Source organism: Microcebus murinus, chromosome 8 (assembly GCF_040939455.1).
Source record: "Microcebus murinus isolate Inina chromosome 8, M.murinus_Inina_mat1.0, whole genome shotgun sequence".
Lineage (NCBI taxonomy): Eukaryota > Metazoa > Chordata > Mammalia > Primates > Cheirogaleidae > Microcebus > Microcebus murinus.
Window position 1 is genome coordinate 51,268,285 of NC_134111.1, and position 15,558 is coordinate 51,283,842.

The 15,558-nt window shown below is 40.5% G+C and overlaps 1 protein-coding gene across 1 annotated transcript in view; it reads left to right on the forward strand.

Annotated features, from left to right (window-relative positions):
• The first annotated feature begins 9,244 nt into the window (after positions 1–9,244).
• The window catches only part of MAP3K20 (mitogen-activated protein kinase kinase kinase 20), a 171,157-nt gene continuing 164,843 nt past the window's right edge, over positions 9,245–15,558 (forward strand). Inside the window, exon 1 of the mRNA XM_012781959.2 lies at positions 9,245–9,439. The gene's annotated coding sequence lies outside the window, so the exon portion shown is untranslated. The remainder of the gene's footprint in view (positions 9,440–15,558) is intronic.

Below are 15,558 nucleotides of genomic sequence, written 5' to 3' on the forward strand. Positions count from 1 at the left end.
TCAACTCTTTAAGACTTCAAAAACAATTTTACAAAATGAAAAAGTATTTTCCATAGCTAAGGAAACTTTACTTGGTTTTATTATTATGTCTTGTCTTTTTTTTTTTTTTTTTTTTTTTTTTTAATAGAGTCTGGCTCTGTTGCCAGAGCTCAAAGTGCAGTGGTGCAATCATAGTTCACTGCAACCTCAAATTCCCGGGCTTAAGCAATCCTCTTGCCTCAGCCTCCTGAGTAGCTGGGACTGCAGACACACATGGTAGAGTCTCACTACATTCCTCAGGCTGGTCTCGAACTGCTAAGCTCAAGCAATCCTCCTGCCTCAGTCTCCCCAAAGTGCTGGAATTACAGGAGTGAGTCACTGCGCCCTGCCTTGTCTCTCTTTTTTTTAATTCATAGGTCTACTATAGAATTATTTAAAAATCTGGGATATAAAATTGTGTGTTGTTTAATTAGGAAAATTCTAAAATGTATATGTTTTTCTCTACAAATCTTAGATTCAGAACTCAATTGCATGGAAAGCCAAATATAAAAGGAGAGCTTGTCTTTTGATATTTACTGAAAAATGGATATTCACTGAAAGTTCAACATGGAAAATCTTCTAGAAATTTAGCTTTTATTTCTCAATCAAAACAAAATCTGTGTTTGCCTTTACCGTGTTTCACTGAAAACAATGTCTTTTATTTACTCTTATGTGATTTATAAAAACACTTCTAATTATCTCATTTGAATGTGACAACACTCTGAAATGGACAGGAAAGTTATGAGGGGCACAACTTGCAGATGGGGAAACTGAGTTTGACAGATTGAATGAATTTCTCAAGGTGGAAAAGAAAAGATTATAATATGGCATCATATTCTGGTAACACTATCAAAACAAAAAAAGAAAGAAAGAAAGATTGAGAGAGAAAGGAAAGAAAATATTTCCTGGAAATATTACACAGGAACATGAAGACTGATCTCATGTATAATGATGTAATACTGCAATATGTGAAAGTAAGTATTGCAGTAAGTGGGATATAGGAAGCCTCATCTCATTGAAAATATTAACGGGCACCATAGAAAGCCTAATAAGGAGGATGATGTGTGATGAAAATGAAGCAAAGGCTTAATAAATCTCATTCTTTGATTTGAAGGTGACATGTCTATTATATAAACCAAAATTATGCAGATTCTCTAGGAGTCAGGGAGTCAGTGAGCAGATCTATTTAGAGTATGTATATAGTACACACATACTCCTATTAAATATATTTTATATAAGTATATAAAACATATATTTATACCTACTACATATATTGCGTTTACTTGCTTATGTAAAAGACTTAGAATCTATTTTCTTTTAGAACTGTGATATATGCATAAGAAAATCAAATATTATGGTTATAAAATAAATTTCTTAATGTGTAACATTTTTTAAATCAGTGGAAGAACATCCACTGAGAAATAAGTCTTAATTTCCTTTTATAAATAGCTGTGGATTAGAGTAGGACAACAATAGTTCTAACTCTGCTATTGCTGTGCATTTAAAGCCATGATGATGACTGTATTGAAAAAGAAGGAAGAGAAAATCAATAGATTATGGCTTCAATGGAGCTCACAACAGTGCTGATTAGAGAACACAAACGGATTGCATAATAGTAAAATAACTATAAAGTGGGTATGGATTTAAGCCTATGTTAAGACCATTCTTAACTGCATTGTGTCTTTAGAAAACATGCATTGGAATTACAACAGCAAATTAAATCTATTCAACCGCAAAATTTAATACATAAGAAATAGCATTTATTAATGATCTGGAAGAAGGAGTAAATAGCATGTTAATGAAATTTGCTGATGCTACTAAGTTGGAAGGTGTTACAAACAACAATGTGGACAGGGCCTCAATATAAATGGACCTTACGAAGTTAGGGAAAAGCCAACGGTGGCAAACAAAAAAAGACAAGTAGGAATTATAAAAATATTAGTTGGAAAAATTTTAAGTTGAGAAAGAATAGTACAAAAGCAGTGTGGATAGAAAAGTGACTTTCAAATCTGCCCAGGACTTTCTGATTATAATAAGTTGATAAATGCACATTTAATAGGTCCTGGGAAGCAGTTGTTCCTTTACTCCTTGTTCCCTCTCTAGGCAAACCAGAGGAACTATATTGCTTTAGTTGCATACTTTTTGTTGGTAAGTGGAATGAAGAAAACACAGAGATCAGGCATATCAGTAAAATAATGCATATAGAAAAAAAGGGAATTACTATGAAAGACAGATGATTATGTAATAGCATCATCTGATATTTATAATGGAAAAGACCATGAAAAACCTACAGATACCTGAAAATTTTATGTAAAAGATAGTTGATGTCACTTGGTTACTTGTGAGCAATTATTAAATGGAATTAATAATTACCTTATGAATTATGATTATTGCTTTGCCAGATATCAACAGATGGAAGAATTTTCCTTCTCTAACACATGTGCCTAAATTCAAGAAACTGATGCTATAACTGAATGTCATATGGGATCATATCATTGGCTTCCTTAATATGTCTGGAAGTTTGAGTCTGAGAATTTGGTTTATCCAGGGAAAACAGCAAGATGTGTGTCTGGGAAGCTCTAGACAGGAAAATAATAATGTGTCTATAAAGTTTTACCAGCTTAGCTGAAGCTAAGATGTAGTTATCCGGGGGAGAAAGCTCATCTCTAAGTATTGAATCTGTTAAAGCAAAAGCCTCAATTGCATAAACTTGACTGTTTTCATAACAGTCTATGTTTACGTAATTGTATTATATTTGCTTTCCTTTAGATTTCAGTAATATTCTTTCTGAATAGAGGCTTCCACCACCACACCTGTGATGGAGGCAGAGTATTCTTGGTTGCCAGGTGCATCCATGAGAGCAAAAGCTAATGTAAGCAAAGGCCCAGGAGGAGGTGAAGAAGCTAGAGAGACAGTGGTGGAAGAACCAAAGGTGGCCTACCTATACACGAACATCTCTTTTTACCTGCGGATGCTCTTTCTTGACTACTTCAGTAGTGTTTGCGGATTTGTATATGGGAAGACATTCTTTACAGAGGTCTGAGACTAATTTTGAATCGTTAATTATGGCAAAGTAGCCAGAGGTCATATAGTTAAAATCTTAAAACTCTTGTACCAGTCTTTCAGAGTTATGCTATTTAGTTAGTGAATTTTATTTTAATAAATTAAACCAAAAAGTTTAAAATTATTCAGAAAAAAATGCTACCTGAAGGCATGTGCTAAGACTCAGAATAAATGGAATTTTTCCTGATTTGTACAAAGGTCTTAAAGTACATATTATAAAATATGCCAGTTTTTTTCAGTTTTTAGCAATGACTACACCTTTTGTTTGAGAAAGACTTATAGAGACTGACAGGTGCTTCTTTAGCCCAATTCTTTATCAAAAACTCCTAAAAGTACATTTCCCCCGATGTATAGTACAATAAAAGGAATATGGGCTATAGAGTAAGACAGATCAGGGTTTATTTATCCCGACTTCACAGAATATTAGCAATGTGATATCAAGCCAGTTATTAATACTTAGTATCTCTGAGTCTTCAGTTCCTCTTTTATAGATTAAATTAATCAAATAATTAAATAATATATTTTCAAGGCTTCTAATAAAATGCCTAACACAGAATCAGTATTCACACAATGTTAGTTTCCATCCTTCTTCTCCACACATAAATTCTCTGAGATAGTTAAATGTAGTTACTTAAATCATAAACCAATTAGGACTTCACTTTCTTTCATTCATTTCTTCACAAATGAATAAATATTTACTGAGTGCTTGCAAGCAATGTCCCGTGTCAGTGGATGTGGGTCTACACAGACATAATAATATATGTGGATCTTGTCCTTAAAGCTCATGAAGAGTAGGAAATAACAGGCATAATAATCATAATATGGGGCAAAACCAAAAGGGTAAGCGAAAGTATTATCAGATTCCAAAGGCGAAAATCCTCTTGCCAGAGGACTGGAGAAGGCTTTGGGGAAAGGGGGCATTTAAGCTGGGTCTTGAAAGCAGGAGAGATGCTGGAAGAAGGTAATGAGTAGGAAAGCATGCAGATCGGAAAGCATGTGGTCCCATCTGACAGGAAGATGAGAGATGATGTTGGGCAGGAAATGTTGGGCCCATGAAGATGGAAGATAATGTTGGGTAGGAAAATGTAATGGTGGCTCTTCAATGTGCTCTAAGGAGCTTGGCCTTAACATAGTAGGCAGTGAGGTGTCAATAAAAGTTTTTGAGCAAACATTTTTGAGTTTTGATACGATTCTTCTACCCAGTTTGTTAGATATTTCTTCTAAATTCATGTTAGTCCTTAGTTAGATGTGCATGCCACCCAGGTCTTCATCCAAGTTGATGAGATGTAGAAGAGGGCAGGATAAAGGACAGAGCCCTGCAATATGCCATTAGAAACCTTTCTCCATGGGAACACAGATCCATTCATGAGCACCTGTGGCTCAGCTTTCAATCTCAGTTTTCAATCTAGTAGCAATTCACTGTGTTGTGTTGTCATCAGTTAAAATCTCCTTCTGATGTCTAAAGCCACCCTGAGAAACTTTGTCAAATGTTTCACTGAAATCAGATCCACACTGTCCTTCCTGATTCCAGTAGTGAAAACTGGGCATCTCTTGATTTCAATGAACCCATGCCGGTTCCTAGTGTTTACATTCAAAGTCATTACCAGCCCTTCCCTTAATAATACCATTTAATGATAAATAACTCTAGGATTCTGCCAGGAAATCATATCAACTGTCAAATCTTTTGGGAAAGAACATGAGTTTCTTTGTAATAAAGTAGGGCTAAGAGTGAACAGAAAGGATAGCAAGGCTCAATGCTAAAAGGGTGTGACAAACTGAGTTATGATGCAGTCAAATTTTAGATCTAGGATTTTTAAAGAAGAGTAACATGGCAAACAATAGTAAAGAGGGAGCATTTAATAGGACTTAAGACGCAGATAAGTAGGCCTTTAGCATCCCACATGACTGTCAGGCAGTGTGGTCCCAACTAAGGGACAGTTGCTTAGGGATAGGGCTGGCACCACATTCTGGGTTTTCTGACCTTTAGCAAAGCTCTCTCTTCCCTACTTGCTGCAGCTGCTGGGTTACACTGTGTCTTGAGGCAGAGCACAAGGCAACCAACTCCCTCCAGCGAAAGGAGCTTCTCTAGGTTCCCCCTTTTGGGGGAATCCCCCCTGCAAGTTCAAAACTCTTTTCATAAAAATACTAAGACATTATTTTCGTTGTATTTTCTCATGAGTGTGTGGTGGAATTTCCCAGAGGATACATGCAGTATGATATTGGAATAGACAAAATAACAGAAGCAGGTATGAGAATCCAGCTGTTGTCTAGTAAGCCAGACATTAAAGAGATTTGCAAAAATGTAAAGCAAGGATATTCTTATAATTTTTTAAAGTTTTGGACAATAGCTATTTTTCACTAAAATATGTTACTTATGTTAATATAAGTAGGCCTATTGTTACTTTTAAATGAATTAAGTAAATTATTTCAGTTCTATTTCTTAATATGCTAAATATTGGTAGATATAACAAAAGCTATTTGGCATCTTTATTGACTTTTTTTTTTAGAGTGTAAAGGAGTCCTAAGATTAAAATTTGGAGAACTGCTTGATCTAAAAGAGGAAGCCCTAAAATCTACCTTTTACTCTATGAGGGAAGGCAAGCTGCCTAAGCTTTCCAAGACTTTTTCCTGCCCTCTAGCATGGGATGATGATTTCAACTACCTGGTAGGGTTATTGTGAAAACTAGTTGGAGAGAGTCTGTGTAAAACACTTAGCTCAGTGCATGGCACATGAGTACTCATTAAATATTAACCATCTCTATTATTATTGGTACTGCTACTACTATTAATACCCCCATAAAGACTATTCCTCCTTCCTGGCAATATCTTTACTCAGATATTTAAAGAATTTATTCCTTGAACTTGCTAAATTCTCTTGGGTCTTTGTACTTGCTGTTCCCTTTGATTGGAATACCTCTCCCTTTTTTGTCCAGCAAATCCTCTTCATTCTTCTGTATCAATTTAGAGGTTCTTTGACTTGAAAGCCTTCATTGATGCCCCCCAAAACTGTGTCAGGTGCCTGCTGTAAGCCGCCATCTTTGCTCCCTTAAGAGTACACTACCATGTAATTGCTTGTGTGTCTTTGCTGGCTCTTCCATTGCACCCTGCAAACTCTGTGAGATAAGGAACTACTCTTGTTCACTGTTAGAATCACAAAGCTCAGCATAATGCCTGACAGTGAATGCTCGTTGAACAAATTTTGCAAAGGTCCCCAATATCTCTTCTTATCCCACTGTTCCTTTCATGTCCTAGGGCATCTAAAGGAATTTGATATTAAATATTCCTGTTATTCTCTTTGATCCTCAAGTTAAATGTGAAAACTAAGCTCAAATAATGACCTAAACTCTATTTATGATTTTAAGGTAACTTTATTTCCCAGGGACTCAGAGTCGTACAGGAGGGTAAAGCTCCGACCTTTGTATAAAAGGTGGTTAATTCTTAGCTATGAGTCAGACATAGACTATTCACAATCTCAGATGGAGAACTGAGATGGCTAGAGAAAATGTGCCTGGGTGCCTGCTTGCACCACAGCTCTTATCACTATAAGAGGGAAGGATAAAGACTACTTTCTTCCTTTTAAATTACCTTTCCTTCTGCCATTAGTAGAATTTATGTCTGCATTTCCCTGATCCACTGATAGCTGGTGGCAGGTCCAGAATTTCTATTTAAAGGGGCTTAGGGGAAGCAATCCCACTGAATGGGGGTCAGGGTGGGGGTGGGGCTGGAAACTTTTTCCTTAAGCTATATTTACATTGCAAATGCACTCTTTTTTGCTTAGATTGCATGTTTATTTTGGAGGGTGTTCTTAGATCTAAGAGGGTGCTAAGAACTTCCAAGCCATCCCACTGCTGAGAGTACATCTATTTTTAGTGTGGAAACATTTGAAGTAAAGGAATAGAAAGGTTTGATAAGACAGGGTTGAGTAAATCTCTTTTATTTTTGCTATTTACATTAGTGAACCTAGACCCCGCCTGGTGAGAATAAATTTTCAAAGAGATTTGAAAGTTCAAAAAAGCAGAGTCAGCGATGCGAATACTCACCAGGCTATTAGGTCTGGGGCCTAAAGAGATTAACATAGTCATAAGGAAACAGGCAGTTTGATGAAAGAAAAATTAGACTTGAGGCAATCAGTTTATCACACAAGTATTATGTGTTTATTTTAGCCATGGACAATGCACACACAGATACAATGGAACGTAAGAGATGACCACAAGGAGCTTGCGACCTAATAGGAAGACAAGAGAATTCCTACCAGATTGTCATTTAAGTATATTTGTAAGAACTAATCTTTAGTATCCATTGTTCCTGCTGGTTATTCTCTTAGCCTAATTATATGAGGAAAATAGAATGAAGGGAAAATGGATGGGACGAAAGGGTAATGTGGCTAAAAATATTAAAGCTCTTAAGCCATGTACTCCAAATTTAAAGCAATATATTCATAGTTTAAAAGCTGGAACCAGGTCCAAAGGTAGTGAGTTATCTCACTTGATTGTTCGCAGTCAGTTACGGATTGAACTCCTTGTTCCACTACTTTCCCCCCTTCTCACTACTGCACTTGATGAGTCTAAATGTAAATAAATAAATAAATAAAGATGGAACCTATAACTAACATCTAATGAGGGCCTCTTATTTTGCAGAGGAGGAAACTGAGAGCCTATCCAGCAAAGTGCCCCCACTGATAACTGGTAGGTTCTATGACCTCAGGTCTAGTGTCCCTTCCATCACAATCAATTACCTTTGAAGGAAAGGCAAAAATCACCATAGTCTCCTCATGTCCGGGTCTATGCTAAAGAGCCTTAGTTTTTCCTTTAATGGTCAGATAGTTTTTAGAACTGTTTGATTACCTACATTATGAATTTTTTTTAGCATGGAAGTTTTCATCAATTCTAACTTCTCAGTTACCAAAATAGAGCTTATTAACACTAAAATCCCTAGTTTTTATCAAAAGGAAAATTAGATAATCTGAATAATAGACTAGAAAGTTTTTTAACCTGTATTCACCCACCCCTCCACTTTCATATCTTTAACCTATTGAATGATTTACAAATTTTCTATTTCCCTCTTGACCTCTTTTCTGAATTTCAGTTTCATGTTTCAACTGCTGCATCTCTACCTGTTTTTCCTCCCATGACTTCATAGTCAAGATGAAGCCAGCTTCCCTCTACATATTCCTATTTCTGTCAATGACACCATCATTCTTCTAGTCACCCAGGTCTGAGATCTTGGTATCATCTCTCTCTTCTTCTCTTCCAAATCTAGTGGATCACCGATTTCTGTGGCCTCTTCCTAAAACATGTCTCTCAATTCCATTTCTTTTTTTAAATTCTATTTTGAATACTCCAACTCAGGTCCTCATGATTGCATAGCCGAGTAGAGACAATATCTACCACCTATGCTGATGCCGTCCTAGCAACCCAACCTGCAACCACTGCGAACTGGTCGAAATGTTACCCCCTGGAGTCTAACTTTCCATGGTTCCCCAGTAATGGGTAATAAAATTAAAATTCAAAACCTTGGATAATACTGTCCACACCCTTGGAACTTCATCTCACTTTTTTTCCACTGACCCATCTTCCCTAATCAACAATTTCTTTTCCTCCCAATGCCCATTTCCACCTTTTGCTTACCCCTGCAATAGATTCTAGTCTGCTCATCTGAATTTGGCTCCTTTATAGTCGCCAACCAGGGCAGCAGACCGTCACCCTTGCTCAAAATCCCAGAGGTTCTTACTGATCATTCCACCGAGGAAGCCTTTACCCCTACCTCCTCTGAAATCTTACATGTGCGTCCCCTTTGCAACTAGAGAATTAACTCCTTACTTTGAAGCCCCAGCGCCTATGTTTGTTGATGAGGACAGAGTTGAAGGAATAGGTGGCATCAACTTGTCAAAAAGATGTTAAGGTACTAGGGGGCAAGGGGGACACCCCCACCCCACCCCGCAGCGTTCCTTCTTCCCCCCACGACAGAGCAGGTTCGTGGAGGGCAGGCGCGCCCAGCCCCGCGCCCCCGGCCTCGGGGGTTTCCAGGGCGCTGGGGCGCTGGTCCCCCGGGGCGCAGGCCGGGAAGCCCGAGCGCCTTCCCCACGCCCAGCTCGCGGGCGCGTCCGAGCGGCGGCCGGGCGGCGGGCGAGCCGGCGAGGGCAGGGAGGCCCGGCCGTTCCGCGCTGGGAGGTAGGTGGTGCTGTTGCCGCGACTGTCTTCCTCATTGGCGCCGCGCGGAGAGGCGGAATGTTCAACTCCTGACTCGGGCGGAAGCGTGGGAGCCGCGCCGGCCGCTGTCCTCGCGACCCCCCGCCGCCGCCCTCGTCGTGCGCGGGGCCTCGGCGCCCCGCTGCTGCTGCGCCCGGCCCGGGAGCCAGGTAGGGCCAGGCTGCAGGCTGCGGAGGGAGGGGGGAGGCGGCGAGGCCCGCCGCGCTCGCGCGTCGTCCCTGCGTCTCGGGGTAGAGGCCCTGCCGGGGGCCGGGGCCGGAGTCCACCCGGCCTGGGGAGGGGGCCAACCGGAGCCCCTCCCGGACCCGGGGCCCGCGCGCGCGGTGGCGGAGGCCCGGAACGAGCGTTCCCGCGCCCGCGGACTCCGCGCCGGACCAAGTGCGGTTCGCGAAAGTTCGGGCCCGTCCCACGGAGAAGTTGGGGCCCGGAGGAGCGGGGCGCAGGCCGGAGCGCCTCGGGCTTTGGCTGCTCTGGGCGCGCGGCTCGGGCCGGGGGCCCCGCGGTGGGGACTGGGGCGCTCTCGGGAGGCGGGACGCTGGTCTCCCAAATCAGGGCAGGGTGCAGGCCACTTTCCGGCAGAGATCCGTGCGTGCGAGGACAGCTGCTAACTTCTCCTTTTCCGCGGCGCTCGGCCGCCCGGAGCGATGCTCCCTGCCCTTCCTGCCGCGCGCCGGGGCTGCGGGGAGCGCCGCCGGCGCCCCGGCTTTCCCGTCCGGCCGCGGCCTCCGAGACCCGCGCCAGGCCCAGGGGTGCCTGCCCCGGCCGCCGCCTCGCCGGCTTGCCCGTGACAGCTTTCAGAAAAACTTTAACTCCAAATTGGCAAAGTGACATCAGATTGCTGGGAAAAAAAGGGGGGGGCGCCATTGTTAGATTGCCAAAAATGTATGTTTGTGATGCGCCTTGAGATCGCGCCTAAGCACCGTTTATGGGGAACTTAATTACTATTTTTGTTAGTTTCTTTAATAATGAAAGCAACACCATTTAGGGGCCCATTTCAACGTTATTACAATAAGCAGCTCTCATTTAATAATGGTGTATGAGAATCATTTTACGGAATAAATTTGAGGATATTTGAGTTGAGATTGCTCTTATAGTGTATATATATTGCTGATTATTATGTCTCATCGTTGGTAAATATTCTTTTAAAATTTCAAAATATTAAGGGAATACAGATGTTTTAGGTCACATGGATCACTTTTGTAATGTTTGAGTCCTGGTTAAAGGTGTTCTCAGTTAGGTAGGTTTTTGGCCCTCGCCTGCTCGCCTTCTCCCCTGGTTGATTTCCACTGAAATTGACTTCACTCTGTGCGCATGTGTGCTCATCGGTTAGTTCCAAAGTATATTCTTATTTTAATCCTGAAGCTGTTTTAGGAAAGCATTCTTGCTTCCCTGACCTTTGTTGAAATGAAAAGCCAGGATTTAGTGGATCCAAACTTGCAAACATGTTTAAAGACAAAAATAAACAAGTGATTCAAGACCAGTTAATGTCTTCTTTGTAGTAGGCCCCTCTGGACAGTGAGATTGCATGTCGTTTTTGGGGATTTTTTTCAAAAAAGCATGTGATGGCTGCATTTTCATGATGGTCATTTGTACAGTCTTTGTTTTAAATTCCTGCTACAATAGTGAGAGATTTGGGAGATTGTAAATGAATAGGAATTTAGTTTGTTTGGAAAGAGAGAATTAAGATAAAGAAAAATGGTCTTTTGGGGCAGTGTGCACTGGTTATTTTAATCTTTCACAATTTAATTCCTACTATAACTGTTTGTGATTATTTGGGCATTTTTTAAAACTGCAAGATATTGTTGTTTAAATCAAAAGTTTTAGTGGTAATAATTCCAGAGTAAATGACCTAATGCAATTGCAGGAACACTTTTTTCTTGTCTAGGAAAGCAAATAGAGATGATTGGTCTCTTTTTCTTATTCTTTTAGGGAATACATAAGGACACATTAAGGGGGAGGGGAGAGAAAAACAGAAAAATCCAAATATTAAGCACGAGGATTTGGATCTAAAAATGGATGGTCAAAGATCTTGGGAACTAAGGGGCCTTCTTGCCAAATAAGGAAACTTGGCAAGTTGCACTGTGTATTTTAGGTTAGCTCAAGAGTGAGTGTTATTGGCAATATATTGGCTCAGTGCCTATCTGGAATGAGCAGTGAAACTGACTTTGATAGGGCCACAAAGTTATAAACAGGAGTTATGAGAGGCATGGAGTGAATAATTGAATCATCAGAGAAAACACAGGAGATATTACAATGATGTTTTATGAAAAGAGGTCAGACATAAAGTGAAGCTATTAGTGTGGAGTGAAAGAGCAAAATGGATGGTTGATTTTAGAAATTGATAGATTCAGAGGAGAGAATCAATTTTTTTTTTAAAACTGGGAAAAGGTGTCGGTGGTGATACAGAATTTCTTGGAATAAGATAGCCTTACATCTGTATCCTGAGATGCTGGAAATAAGATATCAATTTGGATCATTTGTTTTCCATTTTATTCCACCCAGGACAGATTGACAGGGTAGATGTCTGTCTAAATGTAATAGGAATAGCCAAGACACCTTTTTTGGTCTTACTGCAGGCTACTTCTTTTGTGGCTATTAACCTTGCCCCACTACACACAAATAAGCAGAGTTCCAGCTGTGACCAGAAAACTGTACCTGTTAAGGGAAGAGAGCTGTGAATGCTCGAGCTTAGATTGATTTGACTGATACATGGGTGCTTTTATGTTAGACCCTCCTATGGACCGCAGAACATTGATTATGCTCTAATAGCAGTTAAATAATCCCAACACAGTAGAAGATTCTGAGCAAAGCAGCCACACATCTGACCTTAACCCCAGTGTCACAATTACTAATAGGGAATTAAAGCCTTAAATTATTAACTTTAGGAGGATGGTAAGCAATCTAGTAATTACTGTAATAAAAAAATAGTCAATTTGAAGGGGGAAAAAAGGCAAATTAGAAGGAGACAGAATGTAACAGTAGGAAAAAAGTCATGATATGGTAGAAAATGATAAGACTTTGGAGTCAGACCTGAATTTGAATCCCAGTTGTTACTTATGTTAGGTAGTTGGCTTGGGCTACTTTTATACCCTTGATCCTAACTTTTCTAACACATAAATAGGGGAAAGTAATACCTGCTTCCTAAGTGTAAGTATAGTCATGTGTCGCTTGATGACAGGGATAGTTCTCAGAGAACTGCACTGTTAAGTGATTTTTGTCGTTGTGTGAACATCATAGAGTATGCTTACACAAGGCTGGGTGCACTGTGGCTTACACTTTAATACTAGTACTTTGGGAGAACAAGGTGGGAGGATCACTTAAGCCCAGAAGTTTGAGACCAGCTTGGGCAACATAGCAAGACCCCATCTCTGCAAAATTTTTTTAAAATTCACTAGGCATGGTGGTGCATGCTTGTAATCCCAGCTGCTCAGGAGGCTGAGGAAGGAGGATCGCTTGAGCCCAGGAGTTTGAGGCTGCAGTGAGCTATGATGACGCCACTGTACTCCAGCCTGGATGACAAAAAAAAAAAAAAAAAGTGTATTTACACAAACCTAGATGGTTGGTTATAACCTACTTAGGCTATAAGATGGCTATAACCTATTTAGGCTATATGGGATAGCCTATCACTCCTAGGCTACAAACCTAGATGACTATACTGAATACTGGAGGCAGATTGTAGCACAATGATAATTATTTGTGTATCAAAACATGTCTAAATAGAAAAGATACAGTAAAAATACAGTATGAAGGATAAATGGTATACCTGTATAGGGTACTTACCATGAATGGAGCTTGCAGGATTAGAAGTTGCTCTGAGTGAGTCAGTGAGTGAATGTGAAGGCCCCTAGGATGTTACACTACTGTCGACTTTATAAACACTGTATACTTAGGCTACACTAAACTTATAACAGTGTTTTTCTTTCTTCAATAATAAACTAATCTTAGCTTACTGTAACTTTGTAAACTTTGAAATTTTTAAAGCTTTTGACTCCTTGTAATAACACTTAAAACACAAACACTTTGTATAGCTGTACAAAAATATTTTATTTCTTTATATCCTTATTCTGTAAGATTTATTTGTAAATTTTTTTTCCTTTTTTACTCTTTAAACTTTTTGGTAAAAACTAAGACACAAACACACACATTAGCCTAGGCCTACACAGGATCAGGATCATTAATGTCTGTGGGCCCCAACCCCCAACCATGGCCTGTTAGGAACTGGGCTGCACGGCAGGAGGTGAGCTGTGGGCAAGTGAGTGAAGCTTCGTCTGTATTTACAGCCGCTCCCCATGGCTGGCATCACTGCATAAGCTCCACCTCCTGTCAGATCAGCGGCAGCATTAGATTCTCGTAGGAGCCTGCACCCTACTGCAAATGGTGCGTGTGAGGGATCTAGGTTGTGGGCTCCTTATTTCTCATCTCACCTAATGCCTGATGATCTGGGGTGGAGCTGAGGCGGTGATGCTAGTGCTGGGGAGCAGCTGCAAATACAGATTATTATTAGAAGTTTGACTACACAATAAATGTAATGTGTTTAAATCATCCTGAACGCCTCCCTCTGCCCTGGGGCCATGGAAAAACTGTCTTCCATGAAACTGGTCCGTGATGCCAAAAAGGTTGGGGACCGCTGATCAATATCACTGTCTTCCACCTCCACATTTTGTCCCACCAGAAGGTCCTTAGGAGCAAGACCGTGCATGAAACTGTTATGTCCTGTGGTAAAATGCCTTCTTCTGGAATACTTCCTGAATGAGCTGCCTGAGGCTTACAGTTAACTTTTTTTTTTTTCAGTAGAAGCACTACATTAAAATAAGGATAAAAAGTATAGTGTAGTACATCCATAAACTAGTAACATGGTTGTTTTGTATGTACATAATTGCATATGCTATACTTTTATACACCTGGCAGCACAGTAGGTTTGTTTACATCACCACAAAGACACGAGTAATGTGTTACACTGTGATGTTAGGACGGCTACAATGTCACTGGGACCCACCTCCCAGTACCGCTACATTGGCAATTCATTTTCAACAAGAGGTTTGGCAGGGACCATGGAAACTCTAGCACCCACCTATACCAGCTAAGGCTTGTCTTTGGTAGCCTGCCATGTTCCCTAATCATACTTAACGTGTGTATTTAGAGGGTGGGTAGGAGGTTTTCATAAATACTCTACTGCTTTGCGTATAAGAGCTTCTAAAGTATGCTTATGTATAGCTTTATAATGTTTTTTGAGGGGAGAATCTGAAAATTAATGCATTTAAGTATCTACGTGAAGAATTTGAGGAATTTGGGAGTTATGTGAACAGGAAATGGTTATGACCTAGAGCAGCAGTCCCCAACCTTTTTGACACCAGGACCTGGTTTCATGGAAGACAGTTTTTCCACAGGTGGCGGGTGAGTGGAGTGCAGGCAGTGATGTGATCAATGGGCAGCAGCTATATAGATGAAGCTTTGCTTGCAGCAGAACTCTGCGGCCCAGTCCCTACCAGGCCACGGACCAGTACCAGTCCATGGACTGGAGGTTGGGAACTGCAGACCTAGAGGCCAGAACCACAATCACTTGGAACCATTCTTATAGCTGATTTTGAGTATGGCTTGTCTTCAGGGCCCCAAACCCTTATTTCTGGACTTACCTCTGGACTTCTGTATAGGAACACCAAGAAGAGAAGGAAAGATTCACTGTGTGCAGGTCACGGAGTAACTCTTTGCTTATTAAACTTTTCTACCAAAGTACCCTACTGTGGGGAAGAATGAATGTATTCCTTCAAGGATCTGTAAATATGGCCATAAATACTACCGTTATAAGCAAGTACATTCTTTAAAATCATGTATTTAATCTTAAAAATTCATGTGGATTTTGCATTCTCTTCTGTCCTACTCTGTTTTACTTACTGGAACAAACCAAAACAAACAGACACACATTTATTCTTCTGGGCTCAAGCAATCCTCCTGCCTCAGCCTGCCAAGTAGCTAGGATTATAGGCCTGCCTACTTTGTTGGGCTTATTTCCCCAAATCTTAAAGCAGAATTGATGCTGTAGGACATGTATTTTTTTCATACACCTTCTGTGCAGTGCTGTCTACGTATGGGAATAAGCAGATGAAGAGCATGGGGTTAGTTTTTATAAAGGGTACTGCACCATTTAGCTTTGCAGCCCAGCCCACTGCATGGGTATTGCGATTCCATTTTGCTGAGAAAAGAATAGGGGTAGATCATCACCCAAAGAGTTTTATATTCTGGGATTATACTATGGCTTTCAAAATGAAGA